The 21,460-nt window shown below is 43.1% G+C and overlaps 1 protein-coding gene and 1 non-coding gene across 4 annotated transcripts in view; both read right to left on the bottom strand.

Moving 5' to 3' along the window:
- The window catches only part of Ncoa2 (nuclear receptor coactivator 2), a 249,110-nt gene that overhangs the window by 200,574 nt on the left and 27,076 nt on the right, over window positions 1-21,460 (bottom strand). The gene's annotated exons all lie outside the window — the stretch shown is intronic.
- LOC127208274 (U6 spliceosomal RNA) lies at window positions 3,949-4,055 on the bottom strand. Its single transcript, XR_007833090.1, has one exon. It is a non-coding gene; the product is annotated as a U6 spliceosomal RNA (small nuclear RNA).

Here is a 21,460-nt window from a genome sequence, read left to right as displayed (position 1 = left end):
AAACAAGCAAACCCAACAGGAGGATTCCTGGGAAGTTCTGGCCAGCCAGCCTTGGCGATTCCGCCTGTTCCAAACCAGTGAGGGATTCTTCCTCATAACAAGTGAACAACAGCCACAAGGAGCAATGCGTGCGGTGGCCTCTGGCCTCCACACAGTTTGCACATGTGCACAGACACTTCTCAGACAGACATGCACACCCGCCGCAAAATGCGTTCTTCTGTAATTGCTGTTCATTTTACATCTTGGAAGTGTCACAAGGGATCTCTCTGTGCACGTGATCCAATTAGCCTTAAAATTTATTTTTTTAACAGAATATTCAAAGCAATGCCTTAAAATAATCACTGGTCTATTATGGCTTAACGCCTTTTTAACTTATTTAATAAACATTTTTAGACATCTCCTATATTCCAAAGTACTAGGTGTTTACAGTGTTGCTCCTCTTCGCCATGAGGTTAGTGCTATTGCTTCCCTTTTTAAATGAGGAAGTTGAAGCTCAAATTGTTGAAAAGAAAATCACCAGTTGTATCCTGGGGACTCTGATGGCAGGAGGAGGAAACTGATCCCTGCAACTTGTCCTCGGACCACCACATGCACAGTGGCAATCTGCAGCCATGCACATATATGCGTGTACACACACACACAAATAGATACGTGTAAATATTTAAAAGAAAATAATAGCCATTTGCTTCAGAGCACACGTGTACTGTGTGGATTCTGGGAAAGCATATGATATTACCAGAAATTTGAGCAGTTTCGATGTAATGAATTCATTTACGGGACAAATCAACGGGATCAAAGCCTGCTGTAATTAAAGGTGTTTGGCAGATGTTGATCCTCAAACGCTTGCTTTGTCAGCTGTCTAATCCACACTGACACTGTGGCAATTAGCACACTGTCTATAACATTGTAAATGCAAATTCAACAAAATTAAGCTATTATATATTGGAAAATGAATGCTGATGGAGCTATCTGATGTACTTATATCTATTACTATGTCGGCTGTATGTATGGCACATGGCCAAATCACCTATGATCAATGCAGAACATTAAAAAATATTTGAAACACAACATGCGCTGACCCACACTACTAGTAAGACCATACCCCACAAGCACTCCTCTAAATGGAGTGGGGGGTGGGGTGACTTTAAGCATAAACCAGAGAACCAGTTTTTTCAAGGGCACTTCCTTTTTTCTTTTTTTCTTTAATTTATTTATTTATTTTTTTTATTTATTTTTTCTATTTTGGTTTGTTCTTGATTTTGTTTTTTGTTTTTCCAGACAGGGTTTACCCGTGTAGCCCTGGCTGTCCTGGACTCACTTTGTACACCAGGCTGACCTTAAACTAACAGAGATCCGCCTGCCGCTGCCTCCCAAGATGCTGGGATTATAGGTGCGCACCACCAGGCACAGCTCAAGGGCACTTTCAAAGGGACGCACTCAGTCCCTACTTAGCTGCTGAGGTTCTATGCATGCCATACATTATTCTGAGTCCTGGAGACCAAGCAGGGAGTACAATAGTGGGAGACAGAAAAAGACAGAACTATCTCCATGCAATCTTTATTCTACAACAGAGTGAATCATTCCTGTCCTGTTCTAACTCCAAAATACTGTTCAAAGCCTTTGGCTAAGTAATGTCCCCAGGCCACGCCCAAAGTTCAACAGAAGAACTGCCACTGGCAGCAGTGCCCGGCAAGGACATCATCAACAGTCAAAGAAACAGTGGGACCTAATGTCAGCCATCTTGACTCTGAGGAACAATTCTCTCATGTTTCTAAGCACTGTGGTTGGCTTCCCTCTGGGAACAGAAGGGAATGCACATGGAACCTGAGTGGAACTACTTGTAGGTAAGAGCTTGGTATTTTAACACAGAACTTAGTAAGAATGTCTGTCTCCCTTAAGGTTTAGAAAGACCATGGGAGACAGTCTCCCTTGTAAAAGGAGCCTTACTTCCTCAAATGGCTCCTGAAGCAGCAATGCCCACCAATGATGCTACAGCAGCACAGGACAGGAAGACCCCAGGAAAATACCACTTAACATACTAAAAATTGTACAGAGACCACTGTCAAGATTTAAAGTCAGAGCAGAGAAAGACTAATGCCTAGAAAATACCAAACATCATATATCTCAATATGAAAGATGTGTTTGCCGGGTCCAGTGGCGCAGAACATTTATTTCCAGCACTCGGGGAGGCGGATCTCTGTGAGTTCAAGACCAGACTAGTCTACAAAGAAAGTCCAGGACAGCCAAGGCTGCACAGAAAAACCTTGTCTGGAAAAAACAAAATTAAATAATTTTTAAAAAAAAGAGAACAAATCCCCCAAATTCATGTAGCAATGCCAGAACCCAAAACAAAACAACAGTATAAGGGAACAATGTTGAAAAACTTGCACTTCTCAGCCTTACAGTTGCACCAACATACCATAATCAGAACAGTTGTGTTGGACTATAGACCAAAAGTCAGTCTGGATACCTGTGGCCACGTGACGTTCAACAATGCCAACACAGTAATGGTCCATTCAACAGCACTGTCACATAGAAAAGAATAGAGGTGAAGCCCTAGCTCACACAGAAACACTTACCTGTAAGGATGCCAACCACAGAGCTCTCACAATCACACACAGCTAAGCCTTTACAGCCTCAGACACGGCACGAAAAGCAACATCACGGGAATGACCTTTATCAAAATTAAAAGTGCTTGTTTATCAAAAGACAGTGTCAGCCTGGCAGTGGTGGAGCACACTTTTAATCCCAGCACTCTGGAGGCAGAGGCAGGCGGATTGCTGTGAGTTTGAGGCCAGCCTGGTCTACAAAGTGAGTCCAGGACAGCCAAGGCTACACAGAGAAACCCTGTCTTGAAGGGAAAAAAAAAAGATAGTTTCAAGATGATGACAAACAATCGCAGAAATGGCAACAGTGTGTTAGAACAGACACCCCGACCCTGAGATGGGACTGTAGGTGGACCTACCACATATTAACACAGCAGCAGCCCAAACTGATCCGTCTAGAATCACCAGCCAAATCTTAGTACATTTTAACAGCTCCAAAATCAGCTTAGACCAATTAGTTACAACTGCAGCAGACAGTGAGGGAAGCAAGGAGCCTACATGTGTGCTGCACAGCCACTGGTCTTCAATGTTTTCCTGATGCTGTCTACTGAAAATTCACTCTTTATCCCTTCATCTCACCTTTCAAGTTACTGATGTCCCAAGACAAAACACGTAAATTGCAAGCTGCGCTACCAGTCATCACTGTGAATTTAATTAGTATGGCAAACAGAACCCTTGCATTTAAGGCCAGGTCACTCATTATACATTGTCAAGAGGCCACTAGAATCCTTGATGCCCCTGGTCATCCCACCCAGCACAATATATGGGATACTTGAATGACTTAAGGCTGCAATCCAACTAATCCAACAATGGCCAGCCTTACAGGGAGAATCTAGTGGATGCTCAGTCCCAGGAGGCTGGGTTCCTCATCTGGTCTTCTGTGTAAGCTGGCAAAGTTAGTGCAAGCAGGTGAAGAGTAAACAAACCCTTCCTTCTTCCAATGTCTTTACACAGACCTCCAGCAGACGGCATGGCCCAGGCTAAGGGTGTGGCTCAAGGTCTGGATTAAAGGCATGCGTCAAACCAGATCAAATGTGTGTGTCGTCCCACCTCAAGCTCCGGTCCACAGCCTGTGTTTCCTGCCTCAAGAACCTGGTGAGGTGTGCCCTCCGTTTCTGGATGGTCCTTCATTCCAGAGATAGCCAAGGTGACAACAGAGAATAGTCATACACCTTTAAAGACAAGTTGCTGGGTTTGTTTTTAATTCCCTTTCCATAAGAGCAGAGGGTTGAAGTATCTCTACCCATTAAAATATTAGTTGTGGAATATTACCCCAAATGTGCACTCAGGCCAAACACATCATTTAAAAAAAATAAAGACTATCTTTTTTTTTTTTAACGTATGGAATGTTTTTTATGACATGAATTTGCGTGTCATCCTTGTGCTGGGGCCATGCTAATCTCCTTTGTATTGCTCCAATTTTAATACATGTGCTGCCAAAGTAAACGCTAAAAATAATTTTCTCTTTCCTTCTTTCTTTTTTTGTTTTTGTTTGTTTTTGTTTTTCCAGACAGGGTTTCTCTGTGCAGTCCTGGATATCCTGGAACTTGCACTGTAAACAACGCTGGCCTCAAACTCACAGAGATCTACCTGCCTCTGCCTCCTAACTGCTGGGATTAAAGGCATGCACCACCACTGCCCAGGATAAACTTTTTTTGTTTTTTGAGACAGGGTTTCTCTGTGTAGCCTTGGCTGTCCTGGACTCACTTTATAGGCCACGCTAGCCTAGATAAACTTTTTCCTTAATGGACAAATTAAAAATGATAATAGTAGAATGATTGAAAATTCTGTCTGAAACTACTCTCAGTGATTTTGAAGCAAAGAGCCTGACCTTAAGTTCTTAACCATTTTCAACACTAATTTATGTATCACCAGACTCTGCCTATAGAGGAAATGTGCACATGAAAACTGTAGCTTCATGAAAATTAATAAATAAAAATTGTGGTTACAAAAACTTAATTTGGGGTTAGGGATTCACCTCAGTGGTAAAACACTAGGGGCAAGGCCTTGGATTTATCTTCAGCAGAGGATAGGTGTGCCTAATTTACCTTAAAGTATATATACTGTATTTTTTATCTCCTTAAGGAAAAATGAAGACTTTTGCTATACCTTATCTCTTATTATTCAAAAAACAGTAGATTTCTGTTTCTAGCTAACTATAATAATTTATCTTACAGATCTTAAAACCAGACCTATTTTTACAAAATCTGAAACAGTTTAATTATGAGTGAACACATTTCTAAATGTCCAGTCTCCAATCAGAGTGCCAATATTTATGAAGCGCAATCTTTTGTCTAAATGAACAGTGAGTCAATTCAGAGACCATGTAACCATCTGGGATTACATGGGGCTAAGGGGTTAATGGGAATCAGAAACTCAGGCCCTTAGGAAGAACCAAAGGAAACTGAAACTTCTGGAAAATTCCAAGTATTTTAAAGCAAAACCCAAAACACAGCCAGTTTTAACAAGGCACGGGGGCTGGCCTAACGCTCCCACCTTCCCTACCTGATGGAAAACAGAGTCGCTGGTGGAAAAGGGGTGAGTTTTCAGCACACACTTACTATATTGCCCAAAAGGATCTAATTTACAAATAAACAAGGAAAGGTGTGGGGGGACAAGGAGTGATTATGAGTACAGTGAGATGGAGAAAATGGGAAACCAAGGAAAGCTGTCAATTAAAACTGTAACTCGCCGTCAGTGCAAACAAACGTAGAAGCCATTTTCTGGAAAGCTACTTGGCACTTAGCTTAAAAGTTTCTTTACAAACTTTCCTAGTTTATTGAACAAGTTAAGTGAACAAGTTAAAATCTGCCAAGACCCAATGTGATGTGAAAATTAATGTCACACATTTAGTAGATGTATTAGTTACTTTCTGTTACTGTTATAAAACGACATTAAGACATAGTTTATTTTGGCTTGCAGTAAGAGAGTGGCAGCAAGAGGCAGGTATGGAGGCTGGAACAAGCTGAGAGCTCACATCCTTAGATGGAAAATAGGAAGCTAAGAGAGCACAATGGAAGTGAGTGAGGCTTTTTAATCCCCCTCACCATGTAAGCCTCCCTGACCAGTGGCCACATGCTCAAATGCCTGAGCCCAAGTAGAACATTTCTCATTCAAACCACCATAGCAGGCAAAAGCTCAGGGCAGCTCTGTTGCAGAGACAGAACCTGGGGGCGACCCAAGGCTCCTTTACCTGGAGAGTGGGTGAACAAGGCTGGGGTATGACTGCACTCTGCAGCATTGTCACAATAGGAAGCACAAACTAACGCTCAACAGCCAGGTGCATTCCTACCATAGGGAAGACTCAGATCAGGGTGATGGGAAAATATAGTAACATTTCTAATGGCATATACTTGTATAGCTCACTATAAACATTTGTCAATGCTTGCAATTTTATATTTAGGAAGATATACATACATACACACATACATACATACATACATACATACATACATACATACATACACACACACACACACACATATGAATGAATAACAGGCTTTCTCTGTGTAGCTTTGGCTGTCCTAGACTGGCTTTATAGACCAGGCTGGCCTCAAACTCAGAGATCCACCTGCCTCTGCTTCCCTGAGTGCTGGATTAAAGGCATGTGCCATCATGCCCAGCTATATAATTTTACTTTTAATGCTCAAAGGTAAGAAAACGCTGGTTATCATCAGGAGTATTCTGAAACAAAATGTTCTTTATCTTATTATAAAAGTAATGTTTTTAAGCCAGGCATGGTGTTTTACACCTTTAATTCCAGCACTCTGGGGAAAGCAGAGGCCAGCAGATCTCTGTGAGTTTGAAGCCAGTCTGGTCTACATAATGAATTAAGGCCAGTCAAGGCTACATAGCCAGACTCTCAAAAAGCAAGCAAACAGGAAATAAAATGTTTCTCCCACAAAGGATCAGTGTACAGTACTGGTGGGTATAAAAATGAAATAGAAACGTGAGTAGAGAAGATGCAAAGAATGGCATAGAAATGGGGGAGAGAGTGCAGGTGACACACGGCTCTCCAGCTACGCTCACAGGACAGAAAGCACATGGGCTGAAATCTCCAAGACCAGGAAAACATGGACAGAGAGAGAACATCATCCTCGCTGTTAATTCAAGAACACTATGAAAAGGAGTTCCTGCCTAAAACATTCAAGTTTTACAGTTAGAGCAAAACGACACACTGGGGACGGGGCAAGAAATACAGACTGCAGGGCCAGGAGGGCACGAAATGGAGGCCATGATAGATAAAGCAGTGCAAGAAAAACCATTCAGACACTTAAGGGAAATGATTCATCAGCTGATGAACTTGATAACAGTAAATTGTACTTTTTTTGGTTTTTGGTTTTTCCAGATAGGGTTTCTCTGTGTGGCCCTGGCTGTCCTGGAACTCGCACTGTCCTGGAACTCAGAGATCCGCTTGCCTCTGCCTCTTGAGTGCTGGGATGAATGGTGTGACACCACACCTGGGTAATTCTGACTTAAGTGAAACTAATTTTTACAAAGAGGAAACATGTTAAGCCAAAAATAGAAACAGAAGCCGGGTGTAGTGGTACACGCCTGTACTCCCAGCACTCAGGAGGCAGAGGCAGGTGGATGGCTGTGAGTTCAAGGCCAACCTGGTCTACAAAGCGAGTCCAAGACAGCTAAGATAACATAGAGGAAACTGTCTCAAAAAACCAAAAAGAAAAAAGAAACAGAACCAATGGATCCTTTATTTCTACTTTTTTTTTTTTTTTAATGAGACAGGGTAGGGTCTCTCTTTGTGTACCTCTGGTTGTCTGGAACAGATATTCAACTGCCTCTGCCTCCCAAGGGCTGGGATTAAAGACATGAACCACCATGCAGGGCTAGATTTGGAGAGAACTAAATCAGATGATGCACACTAAAGTCCTTCGGTGTAAATGTGTGACTAGTTTTGTTACACCCTCTCTAAACCCAATCAACAGGACAGTGTTTTAGCTAGTCAGCTAATCCCACAGATGACTACAGTCACTGGACCATAAAGAGAAGAAGCAAGACTCAAAATTACATGTATGGCTCTCTCCAGCACTCTGCTGTACTCGGCCCTGGCAACACTACAAAATGAGCCCTGTTCAGAGCAGCATTCTGAAAAGGCAGGCAAGCCCTGTAAAGCGGCAGTTGTGCGTCAGTCTGCTCACGCCGGCTGTGGGAACTCTGGGCTGGGTATTACCATTTCTGTCTGGGGCAAACCTAGAAGGGTTTCAGGACAAAAACCAAATGATGCATTTATTCAGCAACACTTTCTGATGCCATGAGCCTTTCTAGCTTTGTTTTTCCATTTTAACCCACACTTGAGACAAATCGGTATTTGGTAGAGAGAGATAATAGTTGCTTTCCAAACAACTGGAAAAACTACATTCATTTCACCCTAATAAATATGTATGAACAGACACAATATTGTAGACAGACCTAACAGATCTGGGGCTCTTTTAAAGTAACCATTCTTCTACGTCCCTAACTCAAAGCCAAATTCTACGTCACGTCATTCTTTTTAGCTTTATCTTCAAGTAGACCACAGGTATTCTTTCAGAAGAGAATACCCCATTTTCTGTATTTCCAGAATGTTCACCATGGAAGTTCAGTTTCCCACAGTGCCCTTTCAAAGTCCAAGCAAATGTCTTCAAAATATGTTGAATGTTCCACATGGGGACAGAAGCCACGACATAACCATTTCTTAAAGAAAGAGCAAGCAGGGTGAGTAATGACAACAGAAGACAGTGAAAAGGAGAGAAAAAAATTATTCAGCGAAACCATGAGGTAAAAGGACTGAGCTGGCCCTGGACAACCGCAGGCCAACAGGTACCTTCATATCAATGATGGACCCAGGGAACCATGGGAGACAGAACAAAGTGAGCCGTAAGTGCTGAAGTAACCAACAAGCGGGGAGACTCCCAAGCAACACAGAGCCAAAAACAAAGGTCCCCATCCACTGTCGCCTACCCTGTCCACTCCTGCCCTCTATGCCACAGACCCATGTCTGGCTTCCAAGTTGAATCTAGGCAGATGCTACAGATCCCATGAGATGCTCTTAGCACAGTGTTCCTAGGACATGCAGGGAGAAAAGCGGGATCTGCACAAGTAATGAGGTGTGAGGACTGATGAAGGGTGCAGGTTAGTCAATGTGGGTTTTTAAAAATAAGGAGGGGAACACATCATAAACCTGCAGGAGATGCCCATGGTACTGAACAAATTATGACTCTAAAAGTAATCATATGGAGGCTAGTAAGCGTTGCTATTGAGCTAGCCTGACTCTGGTCTGAATCACAATCTAGTAAGAAAGGACTCAAAATCAAAGCACTACTCTTAAGTTCTCAGAGGCTTTGGGGGAAAGGCAGTGAATACCTTGAATGTTTCAATTATTTATTATTTTGGTTTTTTTCCTTAAGCACTCTATTTAGAAATATATATATACATACACACACACATATATATGCTTGTTTGTTTTAAAATTTTAAAACCTACAGAGTTATGTAGCCTTTTTTTTTAACTTGGAGCCAAGTCTGTGGCATTGGCTTGTCCTGCAAGCTGCGTGGGTGTGGATGGCTGGACAGGAGGGGTTCAAAGGCTGCCTGGGATACAGAGTGAGCAACTTAGACCTGTCTACACACAAGAAGTAAGAAGCAGGCTGGGTGCTGCTTGGAGATGGAGTGCTTGCCTAGCAGGTACCAGATCTGGTCCAGCTCCAGGGCCCAGCTCCAATACCTGGGGTCTAATCTCCAACAGGTTACGTGGAAGGTTGGTGTACTAACTAAATTATTACTGTTCTAGAATCCAGGTTTTTAGGCAAAGACAGGATTCCCAGGAACACCTAAGTAGCCCCAATTGAGACATGTTACAGAGGCTAGTCAAAACAGACTATCTCTGACAGAAGAGGCTCTCACCCCTACAAACATTGAGTGTTCCTAAAGGCAAGACTTTCAAAGATTGCTAGGAGTACCCAAATCTACATGCAGTTAACCCTGCTGGAGAGCACTGCAGGCACCTCCATGGTGCTCCCAAGGGAGGGCAGGAACACCACCCACACCTAACTGTACACCCAGCCCTTGGCAGCTGCACCCATGCTTGGAGAGTTTTAAATATGTACACGTTACTGGCAGCCTAGGCTCCCTCCACCATGGCCCCGTCCTCTCAGAGGAAGCTCTAAGGCACCCTCCTCTCACTCTCCTATCACATTGACCCTGTTTCTGCTCCTGTGTCTCATTAGGAGACACTGAACACTGTTTTGAAATGAAACAAATTCAAAATAACACAGCATTTGTGAGATTAACGTGAAAACTTGTATGCCAGCCTCTGAAGCACTGTGGGAATAACGGCTTTAATTGCTACTGTTTCTTCTCTTTTGTCCTCGGGAGGTGGACTACATTTCCAGATACAGTGAAAGACCACCAGCAGAGTAACAGTTACACCAATAACATATATAAATACAACTGCTGAGAGTGTAACATGGATTGTGGAGTCGCTGCATATAGGGACCAATAATCACAGTACTCCAGCTTTTAGTAAGAACTAGCTCCGGGCACAAACAGTTTCAATTTAAATGTTTGATTATCAGTTTCCATGTATTAAATGGTACCATTCAAAATGTTAGAAAATTCCTCAGTAGAATAATTATAAATCTAAATGCTCAAGATGTTTTAAGAGCTACTTTACAAAAGTAAGTTAAAAAAAAAACTGTCCCGGAGAGGACCCACTGAAATAAAAGTAGCCTGTAGACCAGCAAGCCTGGATCACTGTGGCTTCAGGAAGACACGTGGGTCTTCAGGTGGGTCACGTAAGCGCGGCCACAAAAGTATTCTCAAGTCTAGGGATTTTTGAGCAGCTCTATGCCTGGGTGAGTGCTGCTCCTCAGGGTTTCCCACATTCCGAATACACTAAGCAGAGATGCTGGGCATTACTACAGGCTCAGAAGCGGAAGATCTGTAGGCCTCTGTCCGCACTCCATTTCCAAATGAAGACTAGGAAAAAAGTAGATTGTCAGGGGTGTCATAGTGCTGTGGGACAGTGCAAAGCCTGACACATTTTCCACCGAATGGAAGGTACCGGGAGTCAGCAGCAATTCGGGATGTGAGGCTGAGGAAATCTCCATGGGGCTCTTCGCCTCAGCTGTAAGGCATGAGTGAGGCTTGAGGGGACATCATTCTAGACAGAGCCTCGCAGAGGGTGCTCAGTGTGACTGGAGAAACTTGCTGAAGTGCTACGCTGGCTGGAGGAAGCACTCAGGGGAGGCTGCCGAATACTCCAGGCCAGGACTTCCCCCAACAGGCAACTCACAAGACACACACAAGCCGCCAGACGAACAGGCTGAGGCTTTATAAAACGTCCTCTCTACAGGAAGTGAAGGGAGATGAAAGGTGGAAAGAACTGAGTGGGAAAGAAACACAGTCATTTCCTATGTTATTATGCCAAGAAAGATCTGGGCCTGCAAGACTGGTCAGCAGGTAAAGGGTTAAAGGCACTGACTACCCAGCCTCAGGAATTGAGTGCCATCCCTGACTCTCTGAGGTTATCCTCTGATCTCAGTGTGAGCATGATGTAAGCAGCATCATAGACAAAGGCATGAACACTTGTTCCTTCTCTCTCTCTCTCTCTCTCTCTCTCTCTCTCTCTCTCTCTCTCTCTCTCTCTCTCAGCTTTATTTATTTATTCCTACTGAAGGGGATGGAGAGATGGCTCAGAGGTTAAGAGCACTGACTGTTCTTCCAGAGGTCCTGAGTTCAATTCCCAGAAACCACATAATGGCTCACAACCATCTATAATGTGATCTGATCCTCTCTTCTGGCATGCAGGTGTATATGCAGGCAGAGCAATGTATACATAATCATATATAAATAATTTTTAAAAATCTGCTACTGAAGCTAAAGCAATTCCTTGTAATATTCCTGAGGTCATCAGCTCTGTTTTTCTTAGAATGCTAAAAAAGTTTGGTGTAAGGTTCTAATGGCTGGCTACAATTTGTCACTGAGTTCTCAAGTACCACAGTACTACATGACAAGCGCTGCTGATATGATAATTAGGCGAGTCGTCCTCACTGGCCTGAAGCGTTCATCTGGGAAAACATCAGACTGCACTTAACTAAGTCACTCCCTTCCTAGTCAGTGACCCTCCCCAAACAGCAATGGAATCACCCCTGAGGCAAAGTCAGTTTAGTGTGTGTGTGTGTGTGTGTGTGTGTGTGTGTGTGTGTTTTCCCCTGATAGGGTTTCATATAACCCAAGCTACCCTTAAACTTGCTATTAATAATAGACATAGGATAATCTTGACCCACCTGCCTCCCTGTTTCTGAGTTCTGGGATTACAGGCACATGCTGCCATACCCAGCTTATGAGGCGCTGGGGATCGAACTTAAGGCCTCTCGCATCATAAGCAAGCACTCTACATCTGAGCTACATCCCTAGCCTGGAGATTCTATTTCTCATGTATCCTGTAAGTCTCCCATATAAAACAAAATCAGCATCTCTTCTATCTATAATGGCCACGCAAGTAAATAAAACAGTGACTCATTAGATGTCTTCCAAAAACTACCGTGACAGTCCTCCAGGGAAGGGGGACAGCTGGATGTTCTTTATTTACACTTTGGGTCCTGTCACTTTATTCCTCGTTATACACTTACCAGGTTCTTTACATTTCTTCATACTTGGAAGGATTACTAAAATAACAAACCTGAGTAACAGTCTGAACATGTTGTAATGCTCCTATCTTTAACAAGATGAATAGATTTCTGGAAACTCACAGCTCATTTGACACACTGAAAGATTATACACAAATTCAATTTTTGTAACTCAAACAGTTTAAACATAGTTTGGAAAATACTCATTTAAGAAAGCCTTAGTATAACTGGTTCTTTGATAAAATTGAATGTGTAATTGAGTGTATAAAATTGAACACACACCAACATAAGATGAATAAATCAGCCCTGATTAATTTGCTTTTCTAAGTCTGGGTTTCCTTAAACTTTGCTTGTCTTTGACAGTTCTATAAAAACTGCTGTAGAGTGAGGTGAGGAAGCATGGACCAGAAATCCCAGCACTGCAGAGAATGAGGCAGGAGGATGGCAAGTTGTAGGTATGCCTGGGCTACATGGCCAGACCCTGTCTCAAAACCAAGTTAGACAAACAAACAAAAAGGCTTATTATAAACAGGGTGCCTGTGAGACTGGGCCAGAAAAGTGGTTCACTGGAGCTCAGGCTCGGGAGTCATGAGGTCCTGCACCCTGGTCGGCTCCTGCACACAAGAGCTGAAAACAAAAAGCATTTACCATCATCTGGGCACCGCTGAGGGAAAAGCAGGTCCTATAGCAGCGGCTCTCACCCTCTGCAAACCCAACGACCCTTTCACAGGGGTCCTCTACCTAACACCATTAGAAAACACTGATATTTACATCATGATTTATAACAATAGCAAAGCTACAGTTAGGGAGTAGCAAGGAAAGTAATTTTATGGCTAGGGGTCACCACAACATGAGGAGCTACATCCAAGGGTGGAAGCATCAGCGGGGTTGGGAACAGCTGCTCTACAGGCTGACAGGAATAGACGGGAGGCTTAAACAAGATTGGGGATCCAGTCTGGATACACACAGGCTGCCTGGAGCTCAGGCCTTATCATTGTGCTTGCTTTGCCTAAGGAGTGAAATAAGAAGCTACAAAATGCAGGCAGAAACCATGAAGGCTTTTTGCAGGATTCTATAGACCTCTGGCCACACAACTGTGCAGAGGGCGGTGGGGCACTGAAAGTGAGAGCGGTGTGGAGGGTCAGACTAATGAAGATGCCTTTCCTGTAACATTCTAACAGGTAGCAGCTGTGAAATAGGCACCTACACTGTACGTGCTCTAAGGGCATCGAAAGAATCCCACTGTCAGGCAAATATGGTGGCACACACTTGCAATCCCAGCGTTTGGGAGGGAGAAACAAGAGCATCAAGAATTCAAAGTTGGCCACAGCCACATAGGGAATGGGGCCAGACTGGGATACATGAAATCCTTTCTTAAAACAAACAAACAGAACCTGCTCTAATAGAAGAAAGGGGAGGGGGTGCAGATGGAAGGCCACTCCAAGCTGTTAGAAGCCTGGGATAGCAAGAAAAAGCAGGCAGAGCATAACAATGCAGAGCTTACCAGCAGCAATAAGGAGTGACTGACAAGCCATTAAAAAAAAAAAAAAAACAAACAAAAACAAAAAAAAACCAACCATAGTAGAGTGCTTTGCTAGCACGCGGAAAGCCTCATGGTGGGAGACAGAGGCAGGAGCTCTGTGAGTTCCAGGGCAGCCAGGCCAGCTGGGGTTATAGAGTGAGACCCTGTCTCGAAAACAAAACAAAAAAAGAAAGAAAAAGCTAAATAAATGCACATAACATTTGTCTTGGTAAGTAATAACTATGTGTTACTTACGGTGTTGCACCAGAGATAAGGGTACGCACAGCCATCTACATACACCAGTAGCCTGTATCCTTGAGAGTGTTAAGACGATAAATTTTGAAACGTATTCTGTACTATACAATAAAAATATAATAAAAGCACAGAATAATCTAGAATTCTTCACAATATACCTAAAACAGCAATATCAAATGAGTTAGAGCAGTACTAAGGCTTATAAAAAAACTTGGAATGTGCGTAAAAAGTATAGAGCAGCTCTAGGGAAAGCTCTAATGTGGGGAAGGTAAACCGACTGTTCTTTTTTTTTTTTTTTTTTTTGGTAACTGACCAATCACAAGCACTGTGAGAACACTATGGTCCCGAAAGCATGTCAGCCAAATCCCAGGTGGAAACTCCCTGTCCTTTTGGCCATCATCACAGGAACCTCTGAGGGTCTAGTCTAAACACTGAGCTTCTAAGGAGAGTCTATTAACAGTGAACAATAAAAATCCAAGGGTTAACAAAATACAAATATTCACAAATATATACTGTATATTTGTGTGAGTTTTTAATATTAAAGTAGTATGAAAAATATCAGGCTAAAGCCAGGCAGTGGTGGTGCGCACCTTTCCCAGCACTCGGGAGGTAGATGCAAGTGGATCTCTGCAAGTTCAAGGCCAGCCTGGTCTACAAAGCCAGTCTACGACAGTCAAGGCTACACAGAGAAACCATGTCTCAGGGGAAGAGAGAGAGAGAGAGAGAGAGAGAGAGAGAGAGAGAGAGAGAGAGAGAGAAATATCAAGCTACATCACATTAACTGTAAATCAACTTAACCAAAGAAAAGTGGAAATTTAGTGAGTTGGACACCGACTTAATGGGCAAGAAAAACAAAACAAGAATCATAACCCAGACATATGAGCATAATCATTCTGAAATCCTACAGACAAAAAAAAATCCAAACAGAATGTAAAACAGTATTTCTGGAAAGCACAATCTGTTCTAAAATTCTCAGAAGCTGGAAGATCATCCACCCATACAAAGCAACTCCCAAAGTTCTCTGCGGTTACAGCCGGGGGACGGGAGAGCATAACAGTACAAAGGTCAGAACAGAGCGCTTAGCACCCAGGACTGCTGGGAGCAGTTAGAGATTATGCAGACCCCCGAACCAAGTGCCACAAATACTAATTCAGGTAACTTTGTGATGTAAGAGGCCATGTGTACATGCTGCTGGGAACCGGGTATGCTTCCACGGCTGGTATAAAGCACACGTGGTCACAAGGTGGGCCCATCATCAGACAACAGACGCACACCAAACAGCGGTCCTGCCACAACACACAGCAGGCTACTCTGCCACTCCAGACTTGACAGTTTTTCCCCACCCCAAGTACAAGCAACATCCAACTTCCTTTCTCCTATTGCATCTCACTTGTTCCTGTTCATAAGTTTCAGAGAAAAAGACAGGCGTGTGGGCTGGTTTCTTTTACAGAGCATGTCTGACACGGCATCCACGTGACAGTTCCCTTATCACTCAGGAGTCTTTTTACAGCGTGCGACTCTGCCCCTGGACAGCCACTTGCGCGTATCCAGTCTCCGGCTGTAGGGCTAAGCCACGATAAACATACATAAAGCCTTGTGGACACGTGCTTGCATCCTGAGAGAAATACTGAGGAGTATGCAAGTGTCTTCTGCCCGAGTAGATGCTTTCTAAGGAACTGGCACTCTTTCCCGGCATGCTCTGCCTCTGGTTGCCTCTCTTCCCCTGCACTAAGTCTTTTGCTTTTTAACTATTCTGTCTATATAAACTTAAGCTACAATGAAATGGCTCAGGACTCTGAGCTCTTTTACTCACTGCGCACCCTGGCACTTGCAAGTCTTTCTGTTAATGACACGTCTAGTTTTCCAAACATTTTTAAACTGCATAGTCTATAAAATGGTAAACTTGTTTTCTTTTTCTTTCTTTCTTTTTGGGTAGCAGGGAGGTGACTTAGCTTTTTTGTTTTGTTTTATTTTGTTTTTGATTTGGTAGGTTGGTTTAGGCTGTTTTACTTTGCTGTAGCTTTCCGCGCGCCCCTCCCCGCCCCCTGACACAGTCTCACTATGATGTTCAAGCTGGCCTTGAACTCACCTGAAGCCCAGGTTGGCTGTTAACTTCAATCCTCGGGTCCCAACCAGCACTAGGGTTCTTTACGGATTTTACATGCAGTTTTTGCTGTGACTACTTCCTCCCCACCTGTAGCCTACACTTCCATTTTAACAGTGTCTTGAGGACAAACAGCTTTAATTGTAGAGCCCAACTCATCATGTGTTCATAATTAGCCCTTTGACATTGTAGCAAATCCTTGCCTATGCCCAAGTCATATTATCTTTTTCTAAAGCTTTCATAGTTCAGCTTTTCTACATTTAGGTCTATGAAACATTCAGAAGGAAAATAGACAAAGTTCATTTTGTGCATTTAAGAAAACTTTACCCATTAAAATAATCTGCATGAAAAAAAAAATAGTTGGCCAGTGGTGGCAAATGCTAATCGCAGCACTTGGGAGACAAGAGACAGGTGAATCTCTGAGTTTGATGCTAGCATGGTCTACAGAGTTCAGGACAGCAAAGGCTACACAGAGAAACTCTGCCTTGAAAAGAAACTATGTGTGTGTGTTGACACATACCTTTCATCCCAGCACAGGGGAGAAACGGCAGGTGAATCTCTCTCTGAGTTTAAGGCTTTAAGGCCAGATTATTATTATTTCTTCTTCTCCTCCTCCTCCTCTTTCTTCTTTTTTTCGAAACAGGGTTTCTCTGTGTATCCTTGGCTGTCCTGGAGTCACTTTGTACACCTGACTAGCCTCGAACTCACAGTGATCCACCTGCCTCTGCCTCCCAAGTGCGCCACTACGCCTGGCTAAGGCCAGATTTCTTTTTTCTTTTCTTTTTTTTTCCCCTCTACCCACTACAAGCCTTTTTTTCCCCCATTTTTTATTATTAATTTATTCATATTACATCTCAGTTGTTAGCCCATCCCTTGTATCCTCCCATTCCTCCCTCCCTCCCGCTTCCCCCCCCCCCATTCCCCTCCCCTATGTCTGTGACTGAGGGGACCTCCTCCCCCTGTATATGCTCATAGGGTATTGAGTCTCTTCTTGGTGACCTATTATCCTTCCTCTGAGTGCCATCAGGCATCCCCATCCAAGGGACATGGTCAAATATGGGGCACCAGAGTTTGTGTGAAAGTCAGATCTCCTTCTCCACTTAACAGTGGAGAATGTCCTGTCCATCGGCTAGTCTGGGTAGGGGTTCGAAGTTTACTGCCTGTATTTTCCTTGGCTGGTGCCATAGTTTGAGGAGGACCCCAGGGCCCAGACCCACTTGTAGTTTTCCAGGACCCTCTGGATCCTTCTATTTCCTCATTCTCCCAGGCTTCTCACACCTAAAGTCTCAATAGGATGTCCTCCCCTCTGACCCACTTTCCTGGTAGGTAAAGTTTTTCATGGGGACGTACCCCTTGGACTAGTGTCTCGATATAAGTGAGTATACACCATTTAACTCTTTTTGCTTCTGGGTGAACTCACTCATTATGATAATTTCTAGTTCAATCCATTTGTCCACAAATTTCAGAAATTCCTTGTTTTTAATAGCTGAGTAGTATTCCATAGTGTAAATGTACCACAGTTTCTTTATCCATTCTTCTACTGAGGGACACGTAGGCTGTTTCCATGTTCTGGCTATTATGAATAAGGCAGCTATGAACATGGTTGAGCATATGTTCCTGTTGTGTGGTAGTGCATCTTCTGGGTATATTCCAAGGAGTGGGATAGCTGGGTCTTGAGGAAGCCCTATTCCCATTTTTCTGAGAGAGCGCCAGATAGCTTTCCAAAGTGGTTGTACTAGTTTGCATTCCCACCAGCAATGAAGGAGTGTTCCTCTTTCTCCACATCCTCGCCAGCATATGGTGTCAGTTGAGTTATTGATCTTAGCCATTCTGATGGGTGTAAGATAGAATCTCAGTGTCGTTTTGATTTGCATTTCTCTGATGACTAAGGAGGTTGAGCATTTCTTTAAGTGTTTCTCAGCCATTTGATATTCCTCTGTTGAGAATTCTCTGTTTAGTTCTGAACCCCATTTCTTTATTGGGTTATTTGGTTTGGTGGTGTTTAATTTCTTGAGTTCTTTATATATTTTGGATATTAGACCTTTGTCAGATGAAGGGTTGGTGAAGATCTTTTCCCTGTCTGTAGGCTGTCGCTTTGTTCTCTTGACAGTGTCACCTGCCTTACAGAAGCTTCTCAGCCTCATGAGGTCCCATTTATTAATTGTTGACGTTAAGGCCTGGGCTGTTGGTGTTCTGTTCAGGAAGTTGTCTCCTGTGCCAATGTGTTCCAGGCTCTTCCCCACTTTTTCCTCTAACTGGATTAATGTCTCTGGTTTTAGGTTGAGGTCTTTAATCCACTTGGACTTGAGTTTTGTGCATGGTGACAAATAGGGGTCTAATTGCATTTTTCTACATGTAGACATCCAGTTAGACCAGCACCATTTGTTGAAGATGCTGTCGTTTTTCCATTGAATGGATTTGGCTTCTTTGTCAAAAATCAAGTGACCAAATGTGTGTGGATTCATATCTTGGTCTTCAGTTAGATTCCATTGATCCACTAGCCTATTGCTGTAAGGCCAGATTTCTTGAAATGAGTTGTTTCTCACAAAAGCAGGATATTATAAAACAGCATGGATAGACCTTAAATCCCTCTGGCTTCCTCCCTCTGGCTTCTTGGTTCACCATGTGATGTCTCACACACACAATCCCACTCGTATGATGACATTAGCCATGGGTCCTCAACCACGGTCATGGGCTTGCTGACCTTGGACTATGAACTAAGCCAGGCATGGTGGCATATGTCTTTAATCCTAGCACTCAGGAGACAGGTGGGTCGCTGTGAGTTCGAGGCCAGCCTGGTCTACAAAAGGAGGCCAGGACAGCCAAGGCTACACAGAGAAACTCTATCTCAAAAAAAACAAAAAACAAATTTCTTTTGATTGTTGTTATTTTGTGTATAGGTGTTTTGCAGCATGTATACCAGTTACATCCTTGTGGAAGCCAGAATAGGGTGTCGTATCCCCTGGAAGTAGGAATCAAACCTGGGTCCCTTGGAAGAGCAGCCAGCGCTCCTAACCACTGAGCCATCTCGCCAGCTCTCTTTTCTTTACAAAGACTCAGCTTCAATTAGCTGGTTGCAAGGAAATGGAGCAACACAAGTATCTAACTCCATTATACCAAAAATACCAACTGTCTGCTATTTGAATTTTGAATTAAAGAAAAGCCTTTGCTTGGCCAGGAATTTGCTTATGTCAGAGGGTGAGACAGCTCTTTTAATAACCCAAAAGGGCCAGGTGCACCTGTAATCCCAGTACTCTGGAAAGCAGAGGCAGGTGGATCTCTTTGAGTTTGAAGCCAACCTAGTCTATAGAGCAAGTTCCAGGACAGCCAGAGCAACACAGAGAAACACTGTCTTGAAAACAAAACAAAACAAAAAGGATTCATAGGCTGGGGAAATGGCTCACTCAGTGTAAGTTTGAGGACCCAGTTCACACCCGCAGCACCTACATAAAAACTGGGCAACAGCATCCATAACCCCAGCACTAGCATGGCAGACATCTGCTCAGACACCAACTGGAAACAGCCCATGGACCAAGCAGCCTAGTCCTAGCAATGAGATCCAGGTCTAGAGCAATTGAAGGAGATAACACTGACCTCTGGCTTCCATGCATGTGTGCACACTGATTAGACCTGAGAGCTGATGGAAACACTAAAAATGGGCCTTCTATGGCGACACATCAAGGAATCCTCAGACATGCTCAGGGATGATGCCCCCAGAGAACCTTGCCGTACTGCTAACATAAGCCTTCTATACCACAAGTACAGAATACGGTATAGCAGATGTATACATCTGAGGAGCCAACCAGAGAGCAAGCATTCACAGGAGGACAGAAGGTACACATAGGCCCTGAAGCAAGCTAGGCAACCCCCTGCCCCTGTAACAATCCTGTGGGGAACTGTGTGAGCACACACACCTGTGCATCGAGCTCTGCCGTTACCTAAACTCTGTGCGCGACACTCTGAGTTTTTCTTTTATATACCTTATCTTTGTTTTGTATTATACTGGCTACAGCCCACTGAAGTGATCTCAGGACTTACTAATGGGTTATAAAATACAGTTTGGAAAGAAAAAATCCTGCTAAAAAATGAGAGATAGGGTGAATGGATAGAACATCTCTGAATTCTGTGAGATTATGAAACAAATACAACGTTATCTTCAAGTTTTATGGCTGGGTGGTTTGTTTTACAGTAAAAGTTCCATAAAAATAGGCCAATGAACGTCAATATTAGTTGACAGGCAAAATCTAATCACTTTACCCCAAGGTGGCAGTATTAGGGATACAAATCTGCCCAACGCTTAGTTGGCACCATTTGTTGTCCAAATCTTCCTTAGGTGTATCTTTCATCTTCCAGCAGGGAGCTCGGGGCTCACGCTGGGAAGGGCAGCTGATCTCAGCCCTCTACGATGCAAAAGCTGGACTGCCCTGCTCTTGACCCCTGCAGTGGCCCCCAGCTCCAGCTGACACCAACAGCACTCAACCATCAATCTAAATTTTCAAAACTACATATTGATTTTCCACTGATCGTGACGTGATGGCTTTCTACGGCAAGTGGGCTGACACAACGTTGTGCTCTGTATGCCATGACAATGACCACTGCAGGAATAAAAACCATGCTGTGGGGATTCTTAAGACCTAGAAATCAACACTCTTTCAATGAATGATAAACTAAAACAAGAAAGCAAACAAGACCACTAATGAAAGTCCTCTAAAAGTTCTTACTTTGTAAATATGCATTCTTAACATCTTGATTTCACAGAAACTCTATAAAAAAAATCTTATTTCTGAACTATTAGAAATTACCTGTAATTCTAACATATTTATACTTTTTTGGAGGGGTGAGTTTCGAGACAGAGTTTCTCTGCGTAGCCCTGACTGTCCTCGAGCTCACTTTATAGATCACTCTGGCCTCAAACTCAATAGAGATCCACTCGTCTCTGCCTCCTGAGTGCTGGGATTAAAGGCATGTGCCACCATGCCTGGCCATATTTATACTTTTGAGATGATAAGGAAATCATAACTCTAATTATATAATTACATCAAAATTTAGTGCATTGATCAGTACTACCCAAAATATTTATTTAAAAAATTAAATATTTGAATACTTTTCTTACCTTTAATTGGTTTGGCAATTTTGAGCCAGCCATTTTCCATACAAAATAAGCTAAACTACTTAAACAGAAAGCAACAAAGCTTTACCATATTTACACACACACACACACACACACACACACACACACACACACACACACACACCACCCTGCCTTTTATGGTTCTGCCTGATGAAATGGAATTTTTATTTTTTATTTTTTTAAATGGAATTTTTAGTCCAAAACTCCAGGCACTGAG

Source organism: Acomys russatus, chromosome 2 (genome assembly GCF_903995435.1).
Source record: "Acomys russatus chromosome 2, mAcoRus1.1, whole genome shotgun sequence".
In the NCBI taxonomy this organism is placed as follows: domain Eukaryota; kingdom Metazoa; phylum Chordata; class Mammalia; order Rodentia; family Muridae; genus Acomys; species Acomys russatus.
Note: the sequence above shows the minus strand (reverse complement) of the source record. Positions and strands in the feature narration are given on the sequence as shown.